The following is a 23356-nucleotide window of genomic DNA, read 5'->3' on the forward strand; positions in this document are numbered from 1 at the left end:
TTCATGGGAGTAGAACACAAAACACAAGATTAATCCTAATCATATTAAAAGACATTTATTTATACTACAAATTCACTCTTATAACTACAAAGATTCTAAAAATAACTGAAGCACAGTGACACAAAAATAATTTAACTGCATCATGTACATTCCAAGGACTGTGCTAATAGTAAACAAAATTATACTAATAATTAGGTTACCCAATTCACTTACATTCTTTTACTCTATTTCTTTTAGTTTCATAAAAACTTGCTTTTCATAAAATGATGCATAATAAGCCTATATAGCCACTTACATTTTCAGATCTTAACAATATTTATTTCAGAAATGTCTTTAGCTGTATAGTCAAAGAACTAAAATATTACTAAAATATTTAAATGTTTTTCTGAAATTGCAAAACTATCTCTGGGTGTTATTTATATTGGAAAAGATATTAGAAAAGCCTTATTTGTTAAAGTTGTGATAGTTACTCCCACAAAAGAACTATTAATGAAGAAAGCTTTGTATGTACAAAACAACTTCAAATGCATCCACAATCTGGAGATGACACATGTTTTTGTTTTTTTTAATATATATCTAACAAGTATAGCTACAATACTGATTTTCAGTCATTATGATGGGATATTCAAACCTTAAAAATACGGGGTTTATTATCTTAGTGTGAATAGATAAGATCTTACAAAGAAAATTATTTTCAACCGAAATGCGGAAAGAGTTTATCCACCTTGAGTTTCACAGAAATAACCAGAGAGTAATACCTATTTGGCCAAGTCAGTCAAAATCACTCCATGAATATTTCTTAAAAATATAACCAATTTAAGAAGTCAAATACATATTTTGTACTGACAGTCATCTTACAGCAATAACTTACTACTTAATTATATGTGTATCATGAAAATGATCTCTTTTATCTTAACTTATGTTGTAAATGCTTTGATTATGATGATTTTATTACTTAACAAATAAAATATACTGAAATGACAGGACAGAAAACTGATAAATTAAAAACATTGCAACACAGCTCTTTTCAGCCTCACCCTGTTCATATTGGCAAGCAATATTGCAACAGCAAACACACACACATAAACACACATGTGTGCGCACGTACACACACATATACACACATGCCAAATTCAGGGTTTATTGTACAAAAAAAGTTCAAATAAAATATTAGTGATTAGGACAAATGATAATTTGCCTTATTACAAAATAATACATAATCCAGTCACCATGGTAGTAACATTTTATCTGCCCCTCCACCTGTGACCACTTAATTTATTTTAGGTAATTATTTAACTAATTCATTCCTTCATTAGTTAAATACTAATACTAGAGCTTGAACTCAGGGCCTAGCTCTGTCCTAGAATTTGTTTTTTTTTTTTTGTTTTAGTTTTCTCAAGGCTAGCATTTTATTGCTTGTACCACAGCTCCATTTCTAGATTTTGCTGGTTACTTTCAAACCAGAATCTAATGGACTTTTTTTCTTGGTCTGGTTTCAAACCACAATCATCAGATTTCGTTTTTCTGATTAGCTTGGAATAAAGACATGAGCCACCAGTGTGGCTCCTACTTTTTCCTATACTTATCTATTGCACATACTTAGATAGCAATTTAATATTGAGAGTATAGAAGCAAGATGTATAGTGATTATATTGTTCTGTCAGAAATTCAAGTTAGTAATGTAAATTTCTTCTTAAGACCACACACAAAAAATACATAAGAAGAAATCTGACGATGTGTGTGTATGTGTGTATATGTGTGTGTATGTATGTGTGTGTGTGTGTGTGTGTGTGTGTGTGTACTGTTGCAATATGTTTCACATATAAGCACTGTGCAGGGGTGTCCAGACATTCACAGTAATTGCGTGAATATCTGCCTTGAGCTACCAATTCATGGACAATGTCTAAGTGTCCACTCTAGGCTTCCCGATGAAGAGGGGTATACTCATCCTCATCCCCAGTATTCATATGACTGGCCTTTTTGGAAAGTAGTCTCCGCACTATAGTAAGTTGCAAGAAAAGCATTCTACCACTGAGACACCAACCCAGTCCAAGGATTAAGATTCTTATTTGTAATTTGGTAAAAGCTATGTCTCTTTATGTAGGCTACTAAAATGTGTTTACTAATTTCAAGTAAATACATAAATTCTATTTCCATCTCTTTTAACAAATAAAAAATAAAATTGTTTACTTTGTAAATGGATCAGAAGCATGGATTTTTTGGCTAGCTAGGTCATTGCACATCTGTATCTCTCTTCCTCTCTCTCTTTCATGATTCTCATAGACAATAAGTTGCTCCATAATTATCCTAATTTATTTTGCTTTTATATTTTTGGTTCCATCATTTCACTTTCTGCTCTGCCATTTCCCAAATCAGCACCACATAAAAAGAACTGCAGAAGTGGTTCTGTGGCTCAAGTGGTAGAGCACTTGCCTTGATTTGAAGAGCTCAAGGACGGTGCCCAAGCCCAGAGTTCAGGCCCCACACCTAATTTTTTTTATAAAGAATCTAAATCCTTGATAATTCTAGGAACCGATCTGACTGAAATCAGTTGAATCACACTTTTCCTGCACAATGAAAGAAAAGGTCCAGGCTAGGAAAGCAGCTAGAGAAGGCAGGCAGATTGTATCTGTGACATAACTTTGTGGAAAATGGTATAGAGGATTACTTACTGGTGATTCACTTTCACTGTAAGCATGATGCTGCACTATTGCTTGCTGGTTCTGAACTATTGCTTTGATCATTATAGTCTCCAAGAAGAAAAAAATGAAATTTAATTGATATCAAAGGACTACTAATACATTTTGACTTCTCATTAAGCATCTTCAATCATCAAAATCACCTGAAGAAAATAGATAGGCCTACTTTTTTAGATGAAAACAAGTGTCTTTAAAAAAAAACAAGAATTTAGGTAATCATACAAAGGACTTCTATTTTACTATTGCACTATACATTTTTTTTCTAATGTTGGTTACCAGTAAATAATGGATCTATTAGAAAGCTCTTAAAGTTCATATATTGAATAGTAAGTTCTCTTACACTATATCTTGGTATTTCCCAAATCATTTACATAGAAGGCATTGTTTCCTATTTTTTCATTCCTAGAATAAGCTGCATATGAAGACAGCACTCGTCCTCATTTTCAGTCTGTGCATTTGAATACGGAGGAAAATCTTTCCTCTGCTCTCTATCAATTCACTACTCTCCAGTTAGAATAATTTAAAATAGTAAAAATGGAAAAAGAGAAAATAAATCATGGTGGAAAAACATATGCAGAAAATTCACCGGATTTTGCTGACCAGTTCAACCAACGTGAACTATTGGGGAAATACATGGACACTTCATTTCCACTGGTACTCAAAGTCTCTGGTTAGGCAATTCTGATGAAGACAAGGAACAAGATGAAAACGTGAGGAAGGTATCAATTGCAAGAAAATAATGGAGAAGAATCCATGCAAATTTCTTCTTTGGGATGCCAAAATTAATCGGCTTACTACAGTACCGAGACTACTTTCCAAAAAGGCCACTCATATGAATACTAGAGATGAGGTAAGTATACACCTTTTCATCAGGAAGCCTAGAGTGGACATTTAGACATTGTCCATGAGTTGGTAGCTCAAGGCAGATATTCATGCTATAATTCTGAATGGCTTGGCACCCCTGCACAGTGCTTATATGTGGAATAATACCAGAATGGATTCTTTCCTACTTCATCATGATGCAGATACCAATCCCCAAACTAAAGGCCTCTTGACCCCCTTGAATTTGTTGCTGGGAATTGAAATAGCAAAGATATGCTGTACCTCCTTCTGTTGAATCATGATATCAAACTGGGTCTGAGAAACAACTTGGAGGAAACCTCATCTGATATTGCCAAAAGGATAAGTATGTATCACTACCTCTTTGAAGTAGTGGAAGGTTGTACAAATTGTACTCCTATGTAGTAATGGTTTGGTTAAGTTTCTTAAATTTCAAAATTGCCAGTCCATCCTTTGTGGCCCTACAAAATATTTTCTTAATACAAAACAACAGCAATATCTTAATTTAAAAATTTATGGATTCCATGGTATTCTTCCACGTGAATTACCTGACTTTGGCGTCAAAATGTATTCAAGAGTTGTTTGTATGCATCTATAATTATTTCTGCAGAATTTGTGATTTTTTTAATTTTATCTTATCTGTTGAAATGAATGGTATAGAAATTAAAGATATTCCTGGTGCTTGTCTGTAAAAAGTATCTATGTTTCTATAAAGTTCATAATCTATTTCATTGTCTTATAGATATAATACTTTGCAGTCTATATTATTTTATAATATATAGGTTCATTAATAAATGTGTGCTTTCAGATTACATTTTATATAGAAAAAGTTTAAGATTCCTTTTTTCTGAGGTCCTTATATTATTTTATTTCTTTGGGATAAAAAGATAATGTTATCTAATTTCATGTTTTGTAAATGTTATGCTATGTAAGGGCCTTTAGAAGGTGATGATTTAATACACGGATGTCAAACTAACCTTTAATTCTATGAATTACAGGTTTTGTTACACTTGTATTTTTGTAATCAACTTTTTAATAACTTTTTTCATTTCTTGCATTTGAAGAATGAAAAATATGGAATACTTCACAAATTTTCATACCATCCTTGTGCAAGTGCCATGTTAATCACTGTATTGTTGTAATTTGTGTAGACCTGCTGCTGAAGCATGGAGTATCCTCTTAATTTAAGTAGTTAATGATGTAATCTTTATACAGGCATATATCCTTGGTTGCCTATTTGTAACGAGGAACCTTTATTGTTCCTAAATATGCTATTGATCTTATTTCTCTAAATTTCTGGGTATAGTGGAAAAAACTTATATTGTTTGTTCGATTGCTCACATTTGCAATTTTTTGTCAATGACTATTTTGTCATTTTCATTTTAAATTTGATCATATTTTGAAGCCTTTATAGCTAAGTCCAAAGGTGATGGCTTTTCAAGTACTTATTTATCAACTGAGTTAGCTTTGTGGAGCTAATGGACTCAAAGTAAGCCATGGCTAAGAGCTACTTCTAAACTTCTGCAGCTTAAAATTTCCTAAATGAGGTCTCAGTGGTACAAATGTTTTCCTTACCCTTCACAGACCAACCAGAATATCTTACCCTGACAGCATAGATTGTCTTACTGGAACAAAACTAATCTTAGTTACAAGGGTTCATAGAGAGATGAACACTGCAGATGGAATTGTTCAGAATAGAAGATATTTTATCAAAATATAATTGTTTATTATACCTTTCATTTCAAAAGTAGCTAAAGCCAAGAACATGAAAAAATTGTTCATATGCATGTTTACCTAATATCCTGGCCTGTCTACTATCCAACCAGGCAGGAACTTACACTACTGACTTTCTATCACCAAATATTTCCATACCTCCTGGAGAAGTCCATATGTTTCTCCTCGATATTAGGCCTTAAATTGGTAATGTTTTAATCAAAGTGTTTCCTCTTGCCTCCATGCTGTAAATTTACAAATGGTAAAGTTTTAGGTCTAACTCTACCGAAAACTGAGGTAGAGATAATGGAATAATACTTTAAAGCAGAGTTGCCTTTGATACCCTAAGCACAACAGAACAATGAATAACAATTTCTCAAATTATATATACTTATATATTTTATATTTATATGTATTGATCTTAAATTTCACACAGTGAATCTTACTAGAATTGATTGATAATTTGACAAATAAATTGAAATTTATTCCCATAAATAGATTGGAACATGAATAATTAGGTTTAGAATATATATTAGAATATAAAAAGTATCAATGCAATGTCTTCGGTATAAACTTGTGATATCTTCTAAGTGTTCGTGGTCTTCTGAATTCACATAGTAAAAAAAAACAGTATTGTTTTCCTCTAATCTAGAAGAGATTTTACACTGCTGCTGTGTATATTGTGTTAATTCGCTAGTCCTAAAGTGTTTTTCTCCACATTTCTGAAGCATTCTTACTGATTATACCCAAATTTTGCTGATATGATGCCTAAAAGCTATTATTCTTCTGAAGTACCCACGGGTCTGAGGATATCAGGTCCCAGTTATCTGCATCATCAGATACCATGGGCAAACCTTCTCACCTTGGCCCATGCAACATGCTAAGAGAAAGTAATTGAAGACCCATCTCAATTTCTCACTTCCTATAATATTTCAGTGCCCCAATTCCTTGCAGGAATTAGCAGTAAGCAATTGTGAAATGTAAGGCAACTTAAAATGAAAGATGAGATCACAAAATATGAGAGAAAATACTGTAGTTCAAACTTTCAATTTACAGATGACCAGCCCATATGAGTAAACAAAATCACAAATGTCACAAGATTATTTTTAATACCACTCTCCTAATGATGAATGAAAGATTTCAGTCCAGCATAAGTAGGCCAAAAACTAATTCCTGGAATGATAGATCCATAATTGTTCTACCAATGCTAGGAAAACTTGACTTAGAGGTCAAATATAATTTTGAAAAACATTAATTGAGAAGACCCTTAGTACTTCAAAACACTGGTACTTCAGTAAAACTTGGTTCTGTAGTATAAAAATGTTGTCATTCTCAAACCAATGATAACCTACATTTAATCTCTTGAAAGTATATAACTTTTCAAATAAACTTTTTAAAATCATATTCACCAAAATAACACTTGACAAGTAGATGATAGTGGCATTAAAAGTTTTTCAAGTGTAGGAATCAAGTTACAATAGAGTTGATTTATTTACCCAGCACTAATACCAAATAAGTTCAACCATTCATTAAAGTGTAGAAATAGTATTTCCCACCATTTGAGTTGTTCAGTAGGTGCCTTCCAGAAATGTGTTAAATAGATCAGCCTCCCATAATTCAAACCCAAATATTAGCTAATAAAGTAAATTTCATTACATAAGAATGTACATTTTAAAAAGTTACTAATAGTTGCCTTATCATGTGTTGCCTTATCATATTTTCCCTATCTGTCTAACATAGTAAGACATATGACTTTAAGTCTTGATTATGGGTACTGATCAGAGATGTGACAAACATAAAATTTGTCTTCTATTTCTATCATATTCCTCTACAGTAATAAATTTAATTTTCTTCTTTGTCCAAAACTTATAGGTAGTAGAAAATATCATCCCATGTAAAATAAAATAATCACACACCAATGTACAAAGCCATTTATAAAAACTGGTAGTTAGCTATAAATTCTAAGAGATTTTTAAACTTTCTTGTTGACTAAAGATTAATCTTCCAAAAAGATGAGAATAAAATCAGGTGCTTCACGTCTCCAGTCTTACAAATTGTTATTGCAGATGAATGAATTATGGAAATATAAGCTGACATCAGTTCAAGTATATGCAAGATTGAAACTCCATGGAATGTATATAAACCTTTCAAACTATTAACTGACAGTTTAACAGAATGACTATCAGGAAGTTGAAACCAGAAAGGAATAATAGTAAAGACATAAAATGAATGAAAAATGGAACAAGGGGCAAGTAAAGCTAGAATACTCAATGTACACATGTAACAAAGGAAGTGGTAATCTGAAATAAATCTTGGAGAAAGGGCTGGTTGAGAATGATAGAAGGAGTGCTAGGAGCATTGGACAATTAGGTGGACATATTTAATTGCAACCAACTTGCGCAACCTTTTGAAATTCAGTTAAAACCACAACTACAAACAAAAACACACAAAAATCACAACCAAACAGCAATCTCTAGAAAGTATGGATATGAGCTCACAAAATTTTAAGCAGTTAATGAAGGGCAGTCATGGGAAAACAAACAAAGCTGTCCAAAGAGGGCAGTTTGGGGTAGGGGAGAATTTTGAACAGATTTGAATAGATTGTCAAAGGTTATAAATCACCTATATCGACTGCAAATATTTTCTTCTGTGAGTATTCTTTTTTTTGGGGGGGGGGCAGTCGTGGGTCCTGAACTCTGGGCCTGGGCGCGGTCCCTCAGCTTTTCAGCTCAAGGCTAGCGCTCTACCATTTGAGCCACAGCTCCACTTCCGGCTTTTTTCTTTTTGATTATGTGATGCTGAGGAATTGAACCCAGGGCCTCAGGCATGCAAGGCAAGCGCTCTACCACTGAGCCACTTTACCAGCCCCCATTCTGTGAGTATTCTTTTCTGAACTGGTTACTCCCGTCCTGAGCCACACTTCATAGCTGATGAAGATAGAACGGAAGAAACAAAATCAAGAACCCATTACACCACTGGAGAGATAACAGTCCTCTATGATTTTTCTCATCTTTCTTCACTACTCTTTTCTCATACTTTTAATAAAGTCAAGTGATTTTGAATTACATCTTTCCTTCTTTTTGAGAGAATTACTGTTTGGTAATTAAATGTCAATTCACAAATTTTGATGTCTTTTTTTTTAAGAACTTTGAATTTAAATTCCACTACAACCTTGTTTTCACACAGTGAGAATATATTTCCTGGGTAAGGACAATTCTCAAGGGAACCTACAGGATTTACAGCAAGGTTTGTGAGGCTTGTTCGTTTAGTGTGAAAATGAGCCATATTCACCCACATTGCTCCCTCTCAGCTAAGTCTCCACGGATTTCTTTGCATGAAAGCCTATTTTCCCAGACAATTTTAAATGTTCTTAATAGGCAAAGTTGTTAAAAAGTTTGAACAATTAAAATTTACCTGTCATAAATTTTAAAACTTTTTGAAATTCCTTTATCAGAATCGCGCATTCAACAATCCTAATTCCACCTTTACCATCAAAAACAGTTAACATGTTGTTTTCATGATATAGTGTCCATGAAACTACTGTTTTCCAGTGGCTTTGTTATGTGTATATATGTCCATATAAGCTGATGATGAGCAAAATGAACTCCAAGATATGGAAAGAGAGATATTAATTTGTGGTTGTTGTTTTTGATGCACTATGTGATTTCTATTGTCTTTGAGATTTTCCCCTATGGTTTATCCCCTGCTGTGTTTCAATTTGGTACCCTGTGTATTGTGTATACATTTACTTTAATTAGGGAAGGGAACAGGAACAAAAAAAATGGCGAGGCAAAGGACAAAGAGCAAACCAATGCAATAGCAATTCACACAAGACAATAAGTTGGAAATGTACATTACAACTTTTGTGAGAAAAATGAGAGAGGGGATAGCAAGTTTGAAAAGTTATGTATTCAGTACCTTACAATGGCTGTAACCCCAGTGCACATCACTTTCACATTAAAATTAAATTTAAAAAATAAACTGATGAAATAAAATTTCACTGTTTTGGTATAGTAAATATTATTCTTTATGAAGTAACTTTTTAAAAATCAATATTATTTGGCATCTAATTTGAACTAATTACCTCTTCTTTATCAGAGGGTCAAAAACTTGAATGATATCCAACTACACAATTTTTCACAATATACTTGCCAATATTTTGAAAATAGAATAAATTTACTACTTTCTTATACTAACACAGAAAACAGTTTAATTCTATGGAAACCCATAATTTTTAAAAGTAAATAAGTTGTTAAGAGGACAGAATGTATGTGTTCTTCAAAATTCCTATGACTAAAAACTACTCATTTTAAAATTCTGAACATTCCATACCTGAGAGATTCAAAATATACCTGTTTGCATGTTATGTAATTTGCAATAGATTCATTTTCCAATGGGGTGTTACAGACTGAGAAGTGAACAGAAAAGAGCCACATTCTGATAGGGGATAAAACTATGAAGCATGTTATAATTAATTCTTCAAGAGTAAGCAGTTGTTTATCTGATTAAGCTATTATTTCATGACCATCAATTACAAGATATATGCCATAAAGTCATCCTAGCCCACCAGTTTCCAACTTGTAGGGTACACCTCAAAATTCCCTTAATTCACATCAAGAATAGCTTATCTCCATTGTGAAAATACACTGCACCTCTGCTAATGTGATGCCCTCCCTGTTCTGGAAAGGCCACTACTATAAACTGGATTGCATCATTTTTCCTCCACTGGTATTCTTGCAAATATTATTTATATTTATACTTTTTAACTATCATAGATAATCAGGATGCTAAGCTTGGAAGATTACAGTTCAAAGCCTGTGAAATCTCAGGTTCTATGTTGAAGGGGCAGAATGATGCAGGCTCCGGCATCAGGATTATCTGAGGACTGTGTTTAAGTATTAGGAAAGCTCTTGGTATGCCGGGCTAGAGAGGAAGAATGTTCTCTCTCCCTATCTCAAAACACATGCACAGACTCCTGGGAGCTGAGGAAGTAGCTCTTCTGCTTGCTTAAGCATAGTTGAACAGCTGGTCAAGCGTTTTCCTGAGATTGGAGAAGTGGTTTGAGCTTGCTCTAAAATAGTTTAGATAAATAATATACCAAGACAGGGCTGAGAAGGTGGCTCAGTGGTAGAGCGCCTGCCTTGCATGCATGAGGCCCTGAGTTCGATTCCTTAGCACCACATAAGCAAAAAGAAAAAAGCCAGAAGTGGTGATGTCGCTCAAGTGGTAGAGCTCTGGCCTTGAGCTGAAGAGCTGAGAGACAGCACCCAGGCCCAGAGTTAAGGCCCCATGACCAGACCCCCCAAAAATAATAATATACCAAGGCATTGTCTCATAGGTCAAGTAAAAATGTATCTGTTGAAATTTTTGTGTCAATGTCTTCTGACCAAATCTTGGCAAAGATCATGCTTGCTTGTCTTTAAATACCCACTAACAATAAAGCACAGCACACAGTGGCAATTTCTGTTTGCACTCTGCATCCCCTGTGTCCTGGTGATTTCGTTACCCTTACCCAGGGACCCCAAGGCACTAGATGTTACAATTGGCACCCAAACAGGGACCCTTCATTGTTGAATTCAGGAAGGGATATTCAGGTAAGTACTTTTAATTACAGGGTGATGGGACAAGTTAAATCTACTCCATACTTACCTATGCTTAAACATTTACTTGCTGCTTATGGTCTAAATATTTCTTCTTCTGACATAGAAATGTGTATTAATGTAGTTAGGGAATGGAATCCTTGGTTCCCCGATGAAGGAACATTAGATGTTGATAATTGGAAACTAGTAAAGAATAAGGTAGAAAGAGCTGTTTGAGAAGGGGAAAAGATTTCTATTAGATTTTGGTCCATTTGGGCTATTTTACATACCTTTTTTAAAGCTTTGAATGAGGAAAGATTAGTAGCAGAGTTAAAGAAAGAGGCCACCCCTTCTATTGTAGATTTACAATTGAGGTTAAGGACTCAATAAATAAGGATGCATTATAATTAACAGAGAAAAAACAAGAGGTAAAAAAGGCTGAAAAGGAACAAACTGAAAGTGTAAACAAAATGTCTGAGCAAATGGAATTAATATTATCAAAATTTCAACATATGGGGTTGGAAATTAGCAGAGTGAAAGGAGAACCTGAGAAAGTGAAAGTACAGCAGACTTCGGCTCGTTCACTGGCCAATGCAATTTTTACAGCATCATTCCCTCACAAAACAGAGGGCTCAGACAGTGACTTTGATGATGAAATGCCTATTTTTCTTATCCTGTAATTCAACCACCCCCTATGAATGGTATATCTCAAGCAGCTAGATATTAAGGTGCTGCTGTTGATGATATTGGTAAACTTAAGAAGGCAGTGATGTTGTATGGTCCATGTAAGGTCCACTCCAGGATGGCCAACAGACTCCACACTCCTCGCAGCAAAGTCTCCACCCAGTACCTGCGTTACCTAGGCAACTGGGACACCTGGAAGAAGTCACATCTGCATCCGCTGAGGTCACATCTGAATTTGATGTGGCCACACCTTTCTCTGCCCATACCCTAGATAAGGCCTAACCCAGGCCCAGAGGTGCTCTCTTGCTGCTCTTTTCTAGCTCTCTCTGCTCTCTGCTCTTTTCTAGCTCTCTCACTATTCTTTTCAAGCTCTCTGCTCTCATTCACTGCTTTCTCACTGTTCTTTTCTAGCTCTCTCTGCTCTCTTGCTGCTCTTTTCTAACTCTCTGCTCTCTCTTAGCTCTTTTCTAGCTCTCTGTTCTCTCCCAGTTCTTTTCTAATTCTCTCTCTTCTCTATCTTTCCTCTCTTTCTTTCCTCTCTCTTTCTCAGCTCGCTCTTTCCTAGGCCTTTCCCAGCCGCGTGGAGTGCCAAACTTGCCTGATCCCAGCAGGTTTACTGAATAAACCTACCACTTACCTGAATACCACGTGTGTGGTGCTGTTCTTACTCAGCTACCTCTTTTTAAAACCTAACATAAATGGTGCCATGACTCGGATAAAGGGCTTAAAGTCAGGATAGCTGGGATTTCTCTGTTTTTTTTTTTTCTTCTTTTTTCTTGTTCTGTTTGTTTTTTCCCTTTTTGCTCTGAGGAACACCCACAATTCTGATGGCCTTTTGTGAAACCAACTGTCTGCTGCAGACAGAGCTCATCGATACCATTGCTGGCCTTCATAATCCATGTCCACACCACTTCTCTACTCCGGTGAGTGAAGCTACTCTATGGTTCTCTGTTGCTCTCTCTAGAGGGCTCTGGGGAATGTTGGGACGCCGCTTCTGCCTGGTCAGCTCTCCTTCACTCACCAGACTGACTCTTCTACTCATTTAATGGGGTGCTGCGAATCACGTCTGAGCTGTGAAACCCCTTTGAAATGTCTCCTGCACTCCCTGGAAAGCCAAAGTGCCTCATTTTTATGCCATTCTCAGATGTAGACAGTTTTTGCTACTGCAATGGTAAATGGTCAGAAGTCTGTTTACTTTCGGACTCTCTTTGTTCTCTCTCTGCCATTCATGTCCAACTTTCCCTATCTCTCCCTGTCTTTTTTCTACATTTTGGCTTGTGCCCTGAAGAATGTGACGCAGGCTGGGTCCCAAGGACCCCCTCTAGGTTCTCTTTCAAAGGCTAGCCAATTGTAGTCTTGGTCTATTTGTTCAGGGTGTCTTTGCATTTTTTTTCAGAAATTCACCATCTTTAGTTCACCATCTTGGCCACATGGTGACTTAAGGCTTTGGCGCTATCTGGCCCTTAACCTTCCACCAAACTTACTACTCCATCCATCTATTCTAAGGTGCCTTGCTAACAAGTTGCTCTTTTCACAGGCCCTGGTATCTGAGGCCCAACCATGTGATGTACTTTGTTAGCAAAGATGTCTAAACATTGTTGTTAAAATTTTAGGTTTTGAGTTTTGCCTTTTTTTGTTTTGTGTTGAGTATTCTACTGACTACATGGTTCTAAAATACTGGGCTTACCTGTGCTAAAATTCTCATCACATCTAATGAGTTTTGTAATTTCAGAATATTTGTTGGCAATTCTTGATAAGCCTTTTTGTTTTGTGTTATGAATTCTACTGACTACATGGTTCTAAAATACTGGGCATATCTGTGCTGAAATTCTCATCACATCTAATGAGTTTGTCATTTCAGAATATTTGTCTGTCAATTCCTGATAAGAACCAGGTAAGTTCTACTTATTCTACTTGATCTCTTTGTTGCTTTAATTGAATATAATAAAGGGCTTTTGTGGCTTAGATTGCAGTTCAAAGTCAGCCCAGGCTGAAAAATCCCTAAGACTCCATCTCCCAACTAACCTGCAAAGAGCCCGGCTGGAAGCATGGATCAAGACTCTTATCTCTAAGCAGCCAAACACTGGAAGTGCTATTGTAACTCAAAGTGGTAGAGCACTAGCCTTGAGCAGAAATGCTCAGGGACCGTGCCCAGGCCTTGTGTTCAAGCCTCCTTGAATACCAACTGGGGCAAGCCATCCCAGCAATGAGCACCTAGTCTCAGCCAGTCTGGGGAACAAGGGAACATGGAGAGGAGTAAGAGGAGATGTCACATCAGCTACTTTGTGCCTGCCCTTTCAAAATTAACCAGAGCAGAGAGGTCAGTGAAAGTAAGAAGACTGCCCATCCAATGTCTATACCTGTCTACCTATTAACTAAACAGGAATTTATATACTTGCCTTTGTCACCTGACTTCTCTACCTAGTCGCCAGATGTCAGAAGTATCTAGGGACATTTCTACATTTTCAGCCCCAACTCCTTCCTCTTGCCATATATTTGCTCTGGAGTATTTTTTTTCCAGCCCCTCAATGCTCATCAGACTTCTCCAGACTTCATCTAAGGACTCATGCCACCAAGTTACCACTGCTGCTCACTGCTTTCTCTGGGAGGGGACCAAATTCCAGCCTTTTACCCATATTGTCAATGCCCCCTTGTCAGCAGGAAGTAGCCAGAGAGAATCCATGCCCTATTTTATGATTATTAAAAGGCTGGAATATAAGGTCCGCTCCAGGATGGTGAGCAGACTCCACCCTCCTCGCAGTAAAGTCTCCACCCAGTACCTGCGTTACCTAGGCAACTGAGACACCTGAAAGAGGTCACATCTGATCCGCTGAGGTCACATCTGAATTTGATGTTGCCACACCTTTCTCCGCCCATACCCTAGATAATGCCTAGCCCAGACCCAGAGGTGCTCTCTCGCTGCTGTTTTCTAGCTCTCTCTGCTCTCTGCTCTTTTCTAGCTCTCTCACTGTTCTTTTCTAGCAATCTGCCCTCTCTCTCTCTCTGCTCTCTCACTGTTGTTTTCTAGCTCTCTCTGATCTCTTGCTGCTCTTTTCTAGCTCTCTCTCTTCTCTTTCCTCTCTCTTTCCCAGCTCTCTCTTTCCTAGGCCTTTCCCAGCCGTGTGGAGTTCCAACCTTGCCTGGTCCCAGCAGGTCTACTGAATAAAACTACCCCTTACCTGAATACCACGTTCGTGGTGCTGTTCTTACTCGGCTTCCTCTTTTTAAAAACCTAACAGTCCTCAGTCTCATTATGTTAAGGAATTGCTTATTGGGCTTGCCCGACATTACAATAATTTTGCTCCCGAGGATTGGAAGATGCTTTGTAGAGCCTTGCTTAAGAAACCGAAACAACTACAATGGCAAATGTGGTTTACTGAGTTATGTACAAAAAGGGCTAAACAAAATGCACAGAGCAGTAATCCACACCTGCAGATCATAACCTTTCCCATGTTAAGTGGAACAGAACAATATGCGGATGCTCATATGTAAGTGAACTCTCCTGAAGAGATCCATGAGGAGTTAAGAGACATAGGTATTGAGGCATGGTAAAGGATTCGACCAGTAGGAGAGCATTATGGCTCTTGGACTAAAGAAATTCAAAAACCTAATAAACCCTATGTTGAATTTTTATCACGATTGAAATTGACCTTGGAATGTACTGTTGTGGTAGAGGCTGCAGGGCAACAACTGCTGCACATGTTGGCTTATGAGAATGCTAATGAGGTAGACGGGCCCTATTGCGTATTAAAGAATCTGGGGATGTGAATACTTATTTCAGGGACTGCAAAGACATTACATCTGAATCCAGGCGTATGCAGGTATTTGCTGAATCTATGACCACTAACCTGGCATGCTTGGCAAACAAAACCCTCTAATCTAAAGTGTATTGGATATGGTCAAAAAGGCTACTGACGTTAACAAGAGAGGACCGGGAATTTTCCCTAAATGTAAAAAAGGGAAGCACTGGGCAAGGGAGTTTTGATCAAAAATAGACAATAAAGGAATTCCTATAAAAGATGCTTACCCTATGCAGGGAAAGTCTCCATCGGGACAGCCCCGGGGCCCAGGATTAATAATCAAGGGCAGCCAACCATCTTTTCCCTTGTTCCTGCCACAGCCCACAGCACCGCAGTAGACATACCAGCCTTAAAAGATTTTATTTTGAAAGGAGGTGATAAGCCACAAAAAAATCCTACTGGAATTCATGGGCCTTTACCTGAAGGAACATTTGGCCTATTGACCGATAGATCCAGTCTTAATGCAAAAGGAGTTTTAGTATATTTAGGAATTATTGATGCTGACTATATTGGGGAAATAAAATTGTTAATGTCAGCTGCTGCACATATTTCCTTTAAAAAGGGAGAATGAATTGCTCAAATCTTGTTATTATCATATATATCTATTGGAAAGTCATTTACACTCCACATTGGGAGATTTGGAAGTACTAACAAACAAAATGTGTTTTGGACTACTCATATTACTAAAATGCATCCTAAGATTAAGATTAATATTCAGGAAAAGATATTGACAGGACTAATAGATACTGGCTCAGATATTAGAATTTTTAAAACTCATGAATGGCCTAATCATTTATTATATAAAATAATCCCCTGTAATATTAAAGGAGTTAGCAATACTCCTGTAAATTTTATAGGACAAACAGTGTCGTATGTTACTATAAACTCAGAAGACGGACAGACAGCTGTCCTTAAAACTTATATTATGGAAGTTCCAGTTAACATAATTGGTAGAGATGTACTGGAACAATGGGGAGCTCATATTCAATTTTAACATTTTTAGATGGAGTCCATAAAGATATTATGGAAATTTGAGGAACTTCTTTGGATTGAACAATGTCCTTTATCTAAATAAAAATTAGAAACAGCTCATCAATTAGTTGAAGAACAGTTAACCAAAGGACATATTGAGCCGTCTATGTCACCATGGAATTCTCCAATATTTGTTATTAAAAAGAAGTCAGGGAAATGAAGATTGGGGACTGATTTACGAGGAGGTAAGGCATCCATGTACCCTATGGGGGCTTTACAACCTGGTATACCGTCGCCTGCCATGCTTTCTATAAATTGGCCAATAATAGTAATAGATTTACAAGATTGCTTTTTTTTTTTTTTTACCATTCCTGTACATGTAAAAGATTGTAAAAAAATTTGCCTTTTCTTTACAACAAATAAATCATCAAACCCCTCATCAGTGCTTCCAATGGAGGGTGTTGCCCCAAGGAATGATGAATTCTCCAACTATGTGTCAGATATATGTTGTGGGTCATTGGAATAGTAAACGGCGGGTCGGGTAGGGCAAAGGCTGTCGGGAGGTGGCCCAAATTCAAGGGGCATCTAATGGCCTATTGGTGGCCAGGGAAGAGGGCCATGTTATGCTTATCACAAAGAATAAATTGTTTTCAAAAGAAAAACAAGCCTCCAATAAAGAAGGCTGTGTGCTGAGTTATCCCAATGGATGCAATATGCTGCATCCTTGAGAAGAGAGGGATGAGGAGAGTGCTGTCTGCCGAGCCCTGTAGACTGTTTGCTCTGTACTGTCTTTCAAATGGTGCTCTGTGCTGAGTTCTTCCACAAGGTGGTATGTGCTGAGTCCTTCAAAACTATGCTATGTGCTGAATTTTTCAAAGGGTGCTGTGCACTGAGTGTTTTACACAGGGTGCTACATACTCAGCCCTTCAAAATGTGGTGTGTATGGAGTCTTAACACAGGGTGCTATGTGCTGAGTCCTAGGAAAGAGTGCTACGTGCTGAGTTTTTCAAAGCGTGCCATGCACTGAGTCCTATACACGGCGTGCTATGGACTCCCTCCTTCAAAGGATGCTGTGTGCTGAATCATCCCAAAGGCTACTATATGCTAAGTCCTTCAAAGGGCACATTGTGCTGAGTCTTTTACTCAGGGTACTTTTTGCTGTTTTTTGAAGTATGCTGTGTGCTGAGTCTTCCCAAAGGGTGCTATGTTCTGAGTCCTTGAGTCTGAGTCTCTCTCAGTATCTCAGTCTCTCAGTCTCTCAGACTCTCTCTCTGTCTCTCTTTCTCTCTCTCTCACTCAGTCACTGTGCACGTTCTTGATATGTGGAGTGGAGAGGCTTGGAGGAGAGTCACCTCTAGTAGTGGGGCTGAGGGGAAATTCGATCCCCTGAGCAAGTGCTAGAGTTGGCGGGGAGTACTGAGCTGAGGTGAGGCTGTAATTCCCATGGCCTGGAAACCTTAGGGCCCAGTAAGGGCTGCTCTTTTGGGCAAGGGTAGGGGGCAGAGCCAAGGGGAAGAGGGGACTGGGCAGAGGGGAGGAGGAGGCCAGGCCCAGGGGCCTCATTGTGGAGGCAGCAGTGGCCAGGGTCTTGCAGGGGCAGGTGCGCATAAGCAGAGGGTGTGAGGCGGCCTGCGAGAGGAGTGGAGGTAGAAAGAGAGAGCAGAGAGGAGCAAGGACAGGCACGAGGGAAAGCGGCTTCACATGCTCTGTTTGTGGATCAATAGAAAAATAGCCAAAATGAGAATAAAGGCAACAAATATACAGCCAAGAAGAATATAGTTAGAATAAAGGTAGAGGAAATAAAGGTGCAGCCAAGTGGTCCAAGGAAGCCTTGAACCAACACCCTCTTCCTGCAGGCATGCTTCCATGAAGCTTATGCTTTATCTGGTTCGATCTCTCACGCAGATTCAGCAGGAGGTGTCATGGCTTTTCTTCCTTTTTTCTATTTTTTAATTGAAGCTCATGAATATCTCAGTACACAGAAGAGACAAATCTAAAGATCATCTGGAAAATGACTGGAAATATAAGAATAAGAATTGGGAGAATTAGTGTGGCCTTGTTTGTGATCATTTGGGTAAATGCCCAAAAGTGGGATTGCTGGGTCATTGGGGAGCTCTATGTGGAGTCTTTTGAGGAACCTCCATACTGCTTTTCAAAGTGGTTGAACAAGTTTACATTCCCACCAACAATGAAGTAAGGTTGCTTTCTGTCCACATCCCCTCCAGCATCTGTTGTTGTTAGAGTTCTTGATTTTTGCTGTTCTAACTGGAGTGAGGTGATATCTCAATGTTGTTTTGATTTGCATTTCTTTTATGGCTAGGGATGTTGAACATTTCTTCATGTGTCTATTGGCCATCCTTCTTTCTTCTTCAGAGAAGCTTCTCTTTAAGTCTTTCGCCCACTTACTTATTGGGCAGTTGTTTCTTTGAGGATTTGTTGTTGGGGGGTTTAATTTTTTGAGTTCCAAGTATATTTTAGATATGAGACACAAGGCCACACTAAAGCTACCAGCACAACTATGTTTATTGCAGCATTATTTACCATAGCTAAGACATGGAACCAACCCAGATGCCCCTCAGTAGATGAATGGATCAAGAAGATGTGGTATATATACACAATGGAATTCTATGCCTCCATCAGAAAGAATGACATTTCCCCATTTGTTAGGAAATGGAAAGGCTTGGAAAAAATTATATTAAGTGAAATAAGCCAGGCCCAAAGAAACATAGGTCCCATGGTTTCCCTTATTTGCAATATCTAGTATAGGTATGAGTCAAGCGGAAAAAGTCAGATAATGTGATGTTAGGAAAACAAAACCTCAAATATATATTTTAATGTTTTTGTTTCTTTCATGCATGTGTTTCTAACGCATTTATAAGATTATTTCTTTGTTGCTTTGTATGTCCTTCCCCCACAGTGTAACCCCCGCTTTCACTATATTTGATGTCAGTATAACATGTGGAGGAGATGGGGACAAACAAGTCATTTAAGGATTCAGGTGGACCTATTGCAACAATGAGAAGTACAAAATGTCATGTCAAAACCAGCTTTACAATGTCGGTGGGGGGTGGGGGGTGGGGGGGTATGATTGGGTGGGAGGGAGGGGGGAGGCTGGGAAGGGAGGTGAAGGGTAAACAAAGGAGGAGGCTGCAATGCTTGGTAAGAAATGTATGCATTATCCTGCCCATGTAATTGTAACCCCTCTGTACAGTATGTTCTCAAATAAAATAAAATTAAATTAAAAAAAAAAAAAAAGAATTGGGAGAATTGATCTGACAATGGCAATTATAATTATTACATGAATCCAATCCAAAGGATTGAGGGCCTCCAAGTTATGCTTAAATAATGCTGCCAAAGATTGTAAATTTTTTACATCTAAATGAGCTTTACTAACTACTGTAATTTTGTCCTGTAAAGCATCCATAACATGAGAGATACCTTTATCTCTCCAAACTCCTAACAAATGATTTTTGGTGGTATTACAATTAAAAGAAAAGTTATATTTTAGAGCAGTAAAACAGATATATTTAAAACTAGCATGACATTTAACTGAGAGTTGTGTTTTTAAATTTTAAACTTCCTGACCTATAGCCAGAACCACTTCCTCCAGAGCATTTATTTTCATTTCTAACTTTTTATCTATAATTTGTTGTTCTGCTAGGGCTAATGAAACATTTTTTGCTTAAATCAGTAACAAAATGAGCAGTGTTTACTTCATTTACTAAGGCTGCTGTAGAAATCGCTAAAGAGCTAATTATTTTTATTAAAGCACTTACTCTTAAAATCAAGGCCGCAACAAAGCATTTTGGCTGCAATATAATATCCAGAATTTTCAGCATTTGTAAAGCAGAATTTTTAAACCAATTGTCATTTTATAGATCTACACGTAACATTACATATGAAGGTCTTTTTAAAATAAAAATTACAGAATATGTTTTTTCCAGAGAAGAAGTAAGACAATTAGCAAAAATACAATCCTTACAGCTAATATAATAAGATTTTCCTTGATTAATAATGATTAAATTATCTAGTTTTCCAGCTAAAATTCCCATAGGATAACCCACACATGCTCTTACCCCAATTGCAGTACTCTTAGTTTCTTTAGGCTTTTTCATTAAAATCATGGTTGTTGCTGCAAAAAGTCTGAACAAATCCAGATGAATGCCCATTTTATTGTGAAAGGGAGTGTGACTCACCAAAATGGAAGCCACCCACCCTGGAGTGAGCGATCTTTTCAGGGGTTCGCTGTGCTTATCAGGAGCATAGCCATTAAACTTTCCTCAATTATGTTTTAAGTAGGCGGCATAATCATAATTGTTGTTAGCAATGGAAAAATCAAAAATACTATCTGGTGCCCCATAGGGTTGTAAAAAAGAGGCCTTTTGAAATCCACATTCCCAACATATTGGTGAGGTAATTAATACATCCCCAAACTGATCTTTGTCATGATATTTTTGTAGGCAGTTACCTAAATGTATATTCCTCTTGGGAATGAAAAAGGATTCATTATAAGTATGAAAGCCTAATGTCATCATGCCAATTTCCCACATCAATCTTTTTTTGAACTTTTTTATCATTGGATTGATCAAGGGCATCAGTCAAAACTCCACCCATATACTCTAGGCAGGGAATTGGGCAACACAGGCTGCCAGCACCTGATAGTAAGCAGGAGCTCAGGCTGATAAGGTGGCTCAGCAGTAGAGTGATAGTCTTGGATGTTTGAGGCCCTGGATCTGATTCCTCAGCATGACAAAAGCAAAAAGGGTCAGAAGTGGCGCTTTGGCTCAAATGGTAGGGTGCCAACCTTGAGCTGAAGAGCTGAGGGACAGCACCCAAACCTAGAGTTCAAGCCCACAACCAGCCCAAACAAACAAACAAACAAAAACACAACAGGAGCCCATAGCAGAAGCCAGTATCTGGGAGAGCACATCTAGAGCATCTGATCTTCCCAAAAGCACCCATAGGAGCAAACACAAGCAGTCTAGGCTGCTCAACCCTTCCAAAGGCGGGAATTGCCAGCAATCTACAGCAGAGAACCGAGAGTCCTAAGTAGGTCAGAACAGCAGCTGGAAATAGGCTCCTAACAGAACCCAGATCAGGCACAGACTCTCTCTACCAATACAGAATCAACAACCAAGCGAAGACAGACACACCACAACAAAATTGCAGATCAGTCTCCTGAACCCCCATGCGAAAATCACAGAGAAAAATTACAATGTTTACCACCACCCAGGAAATCAAGCTAACCTCGATAGCCAGCAGCCATGCAGGGGAGAGCCCCAGTGGGAGCACAGCAGGAATGGAAGACAAAAGCTACATCCAAGGGTTGCTGGGGGCAATGACTCAAGAAGTAAAGCCAGAAATTGATCAGAAATTGAAAGAGCACAAGGATGAACTATCAAAAGAGATACAGGATATCAAACAAGAGATGCATGCAAAAATAGAAGCAGCACAGCCCTCAGTAAGAAGTGAGATAAATGCCAAATTAGAGGAAATGCATACTGAGCTCAGTACTATGAGAACCAGCATTGAATCCATAAAGGGATCCATTTCCTCCATGCAAGCCACAATAGAAGCCACGGTCAACAGAGTGAATGAAATGGAAAGTAGAGTGTCAGATACAGAAGACAGAATACACCAACTGGACCAAAAAGTGACAGATATGGAAAAATCACTCAAATTAAACCAAAGGAAAATTCAAGAGCAAGCAGATAATGCCAAGAAATTTAACCTTCGTATAATTCGAGTGGAAGAAGGTGAGGAATTCCAGAGCAAGGGAATGCAACACCTATTCAACAAGATAATCAGTGAAAATTTTCCCCACCTCAAAAAAGAGCACCTTACCTACATAACAGAAGCATATAGAACACCCAACAAGCAAGATCCCAAGAGAAACACTTCTAGACACATTATAGTAAAAATGATAGATCTGAATAATAAGGAAACAATCCTGCATGCAGCAAAAATGAAGAAGGAGCTATACTACAACGGGAAAAAAAATAGAATCACTGCAGATCTCTCCACACAAGCAATGAATGCAAGAAAAGCCTGGGAAAGCACCATACGAGCCCTGAAAGCCAATAACTGCCAACTCAGACTGATATACCCGGCAAAGCTAGGATTCACATTCGATAGAGAACTAAAAACTTTTAATAGCAAAGAAAAACTAAATGAATACATAAATATTAAGCCAGCATTACAAAGAATTCTAAGAGGGGGGACACAACCTGAAGAAAGCAACCAGGAACTGGGACCTGCCCCAGACAGGCATTACTCAAAGTCTAACTGAGCAAGCACAGGAGGAAAGGAAAGAAGAAAAACTTAGGAAAACAGAATGGCAGGGACAACAATGCATCTCTCTATACTTTCTCTTAATCTAAATGGGTTGAATTCCCCAATTAAAAGATAACGAACTGAGGACTGGATCAGAAAACAAGACCCATCCATCTGTTGCCTTCAAGAGACCCACCTCTCATCCAAACATACAAACAAACTAAGAGTGAAGGGTTGGAAAAGGATCTACCAATCAAATGCCCCCAGTAAGAAAGCAGGTGTAGCTATCCGGATATCTGACAAAATAAACTTTTCATTAAAATCAATACAGCAAGACAAGGATGGACACTACATATTAATACAGGGAACAATCCAAGAGGAGGATATTACCATCATCAACTTATATGCCCCAAATATTGGTGCACCCAGATATGTTAAACAAATGCTCTCTAACTTACAGAATAAAATAGATCCCAATACGATAATACTAGGAGACTTTAACACACCACTCTCACCAAAGGACAGGTCTACCAACCAGAGGATTGGCAAAGAAGCTACCGAATTAAGTGAGGCCATACTTCAAGCAGAATTAACTGACATCTACCAAGTATTTCACCCTAAAACAACACAGTACACATTCTTCTCAGCAGCTCATGGAACTTTCTCCAAAATAGACCTTATCATATTTCATGCAAGGAACTTAAGCAAATACAAAGGGATCGACATAATCCCCTGTATCTTATCTGACCACAGTGGAATCAAGCTAGCTCTCAATAACAAAGCATATCGCAGAAAT

The 23356-nt window shown here is 37.8% G+C and overlaps 1 pseudogene; it reads right to left on the reverse strand.

Annotated features, from left to right (window-relative positions):
• Positions 1 to 4607: 4607 nt before the first annotated feature.
• On the reverse strand, positions 4608 to 4707 carry LOC122124790 (annotated as a pseudogene).
• Between the last annotated feature and the right edge of the window lie 18649 nt (positions 4708 to 23356).

The sequence above is a fragment of the Dipodomys spectabilis genome, unplaced genomic scaffold, assembly GCF_019054845.1.
Source record: "Dipodomys spectabilis isolate Male_0828 unplaced genomic scaffold, ASM1905484v1 ptg000246l, whole genome shotgun sequence".
In the NCBI taxonomy this organism is placed as follows: Eukaryota; Metazoa; Chordata; class Mammalia; order Rodentia; family Heteromyidae; genus Dipodomys; species Dipodomys spectabilis.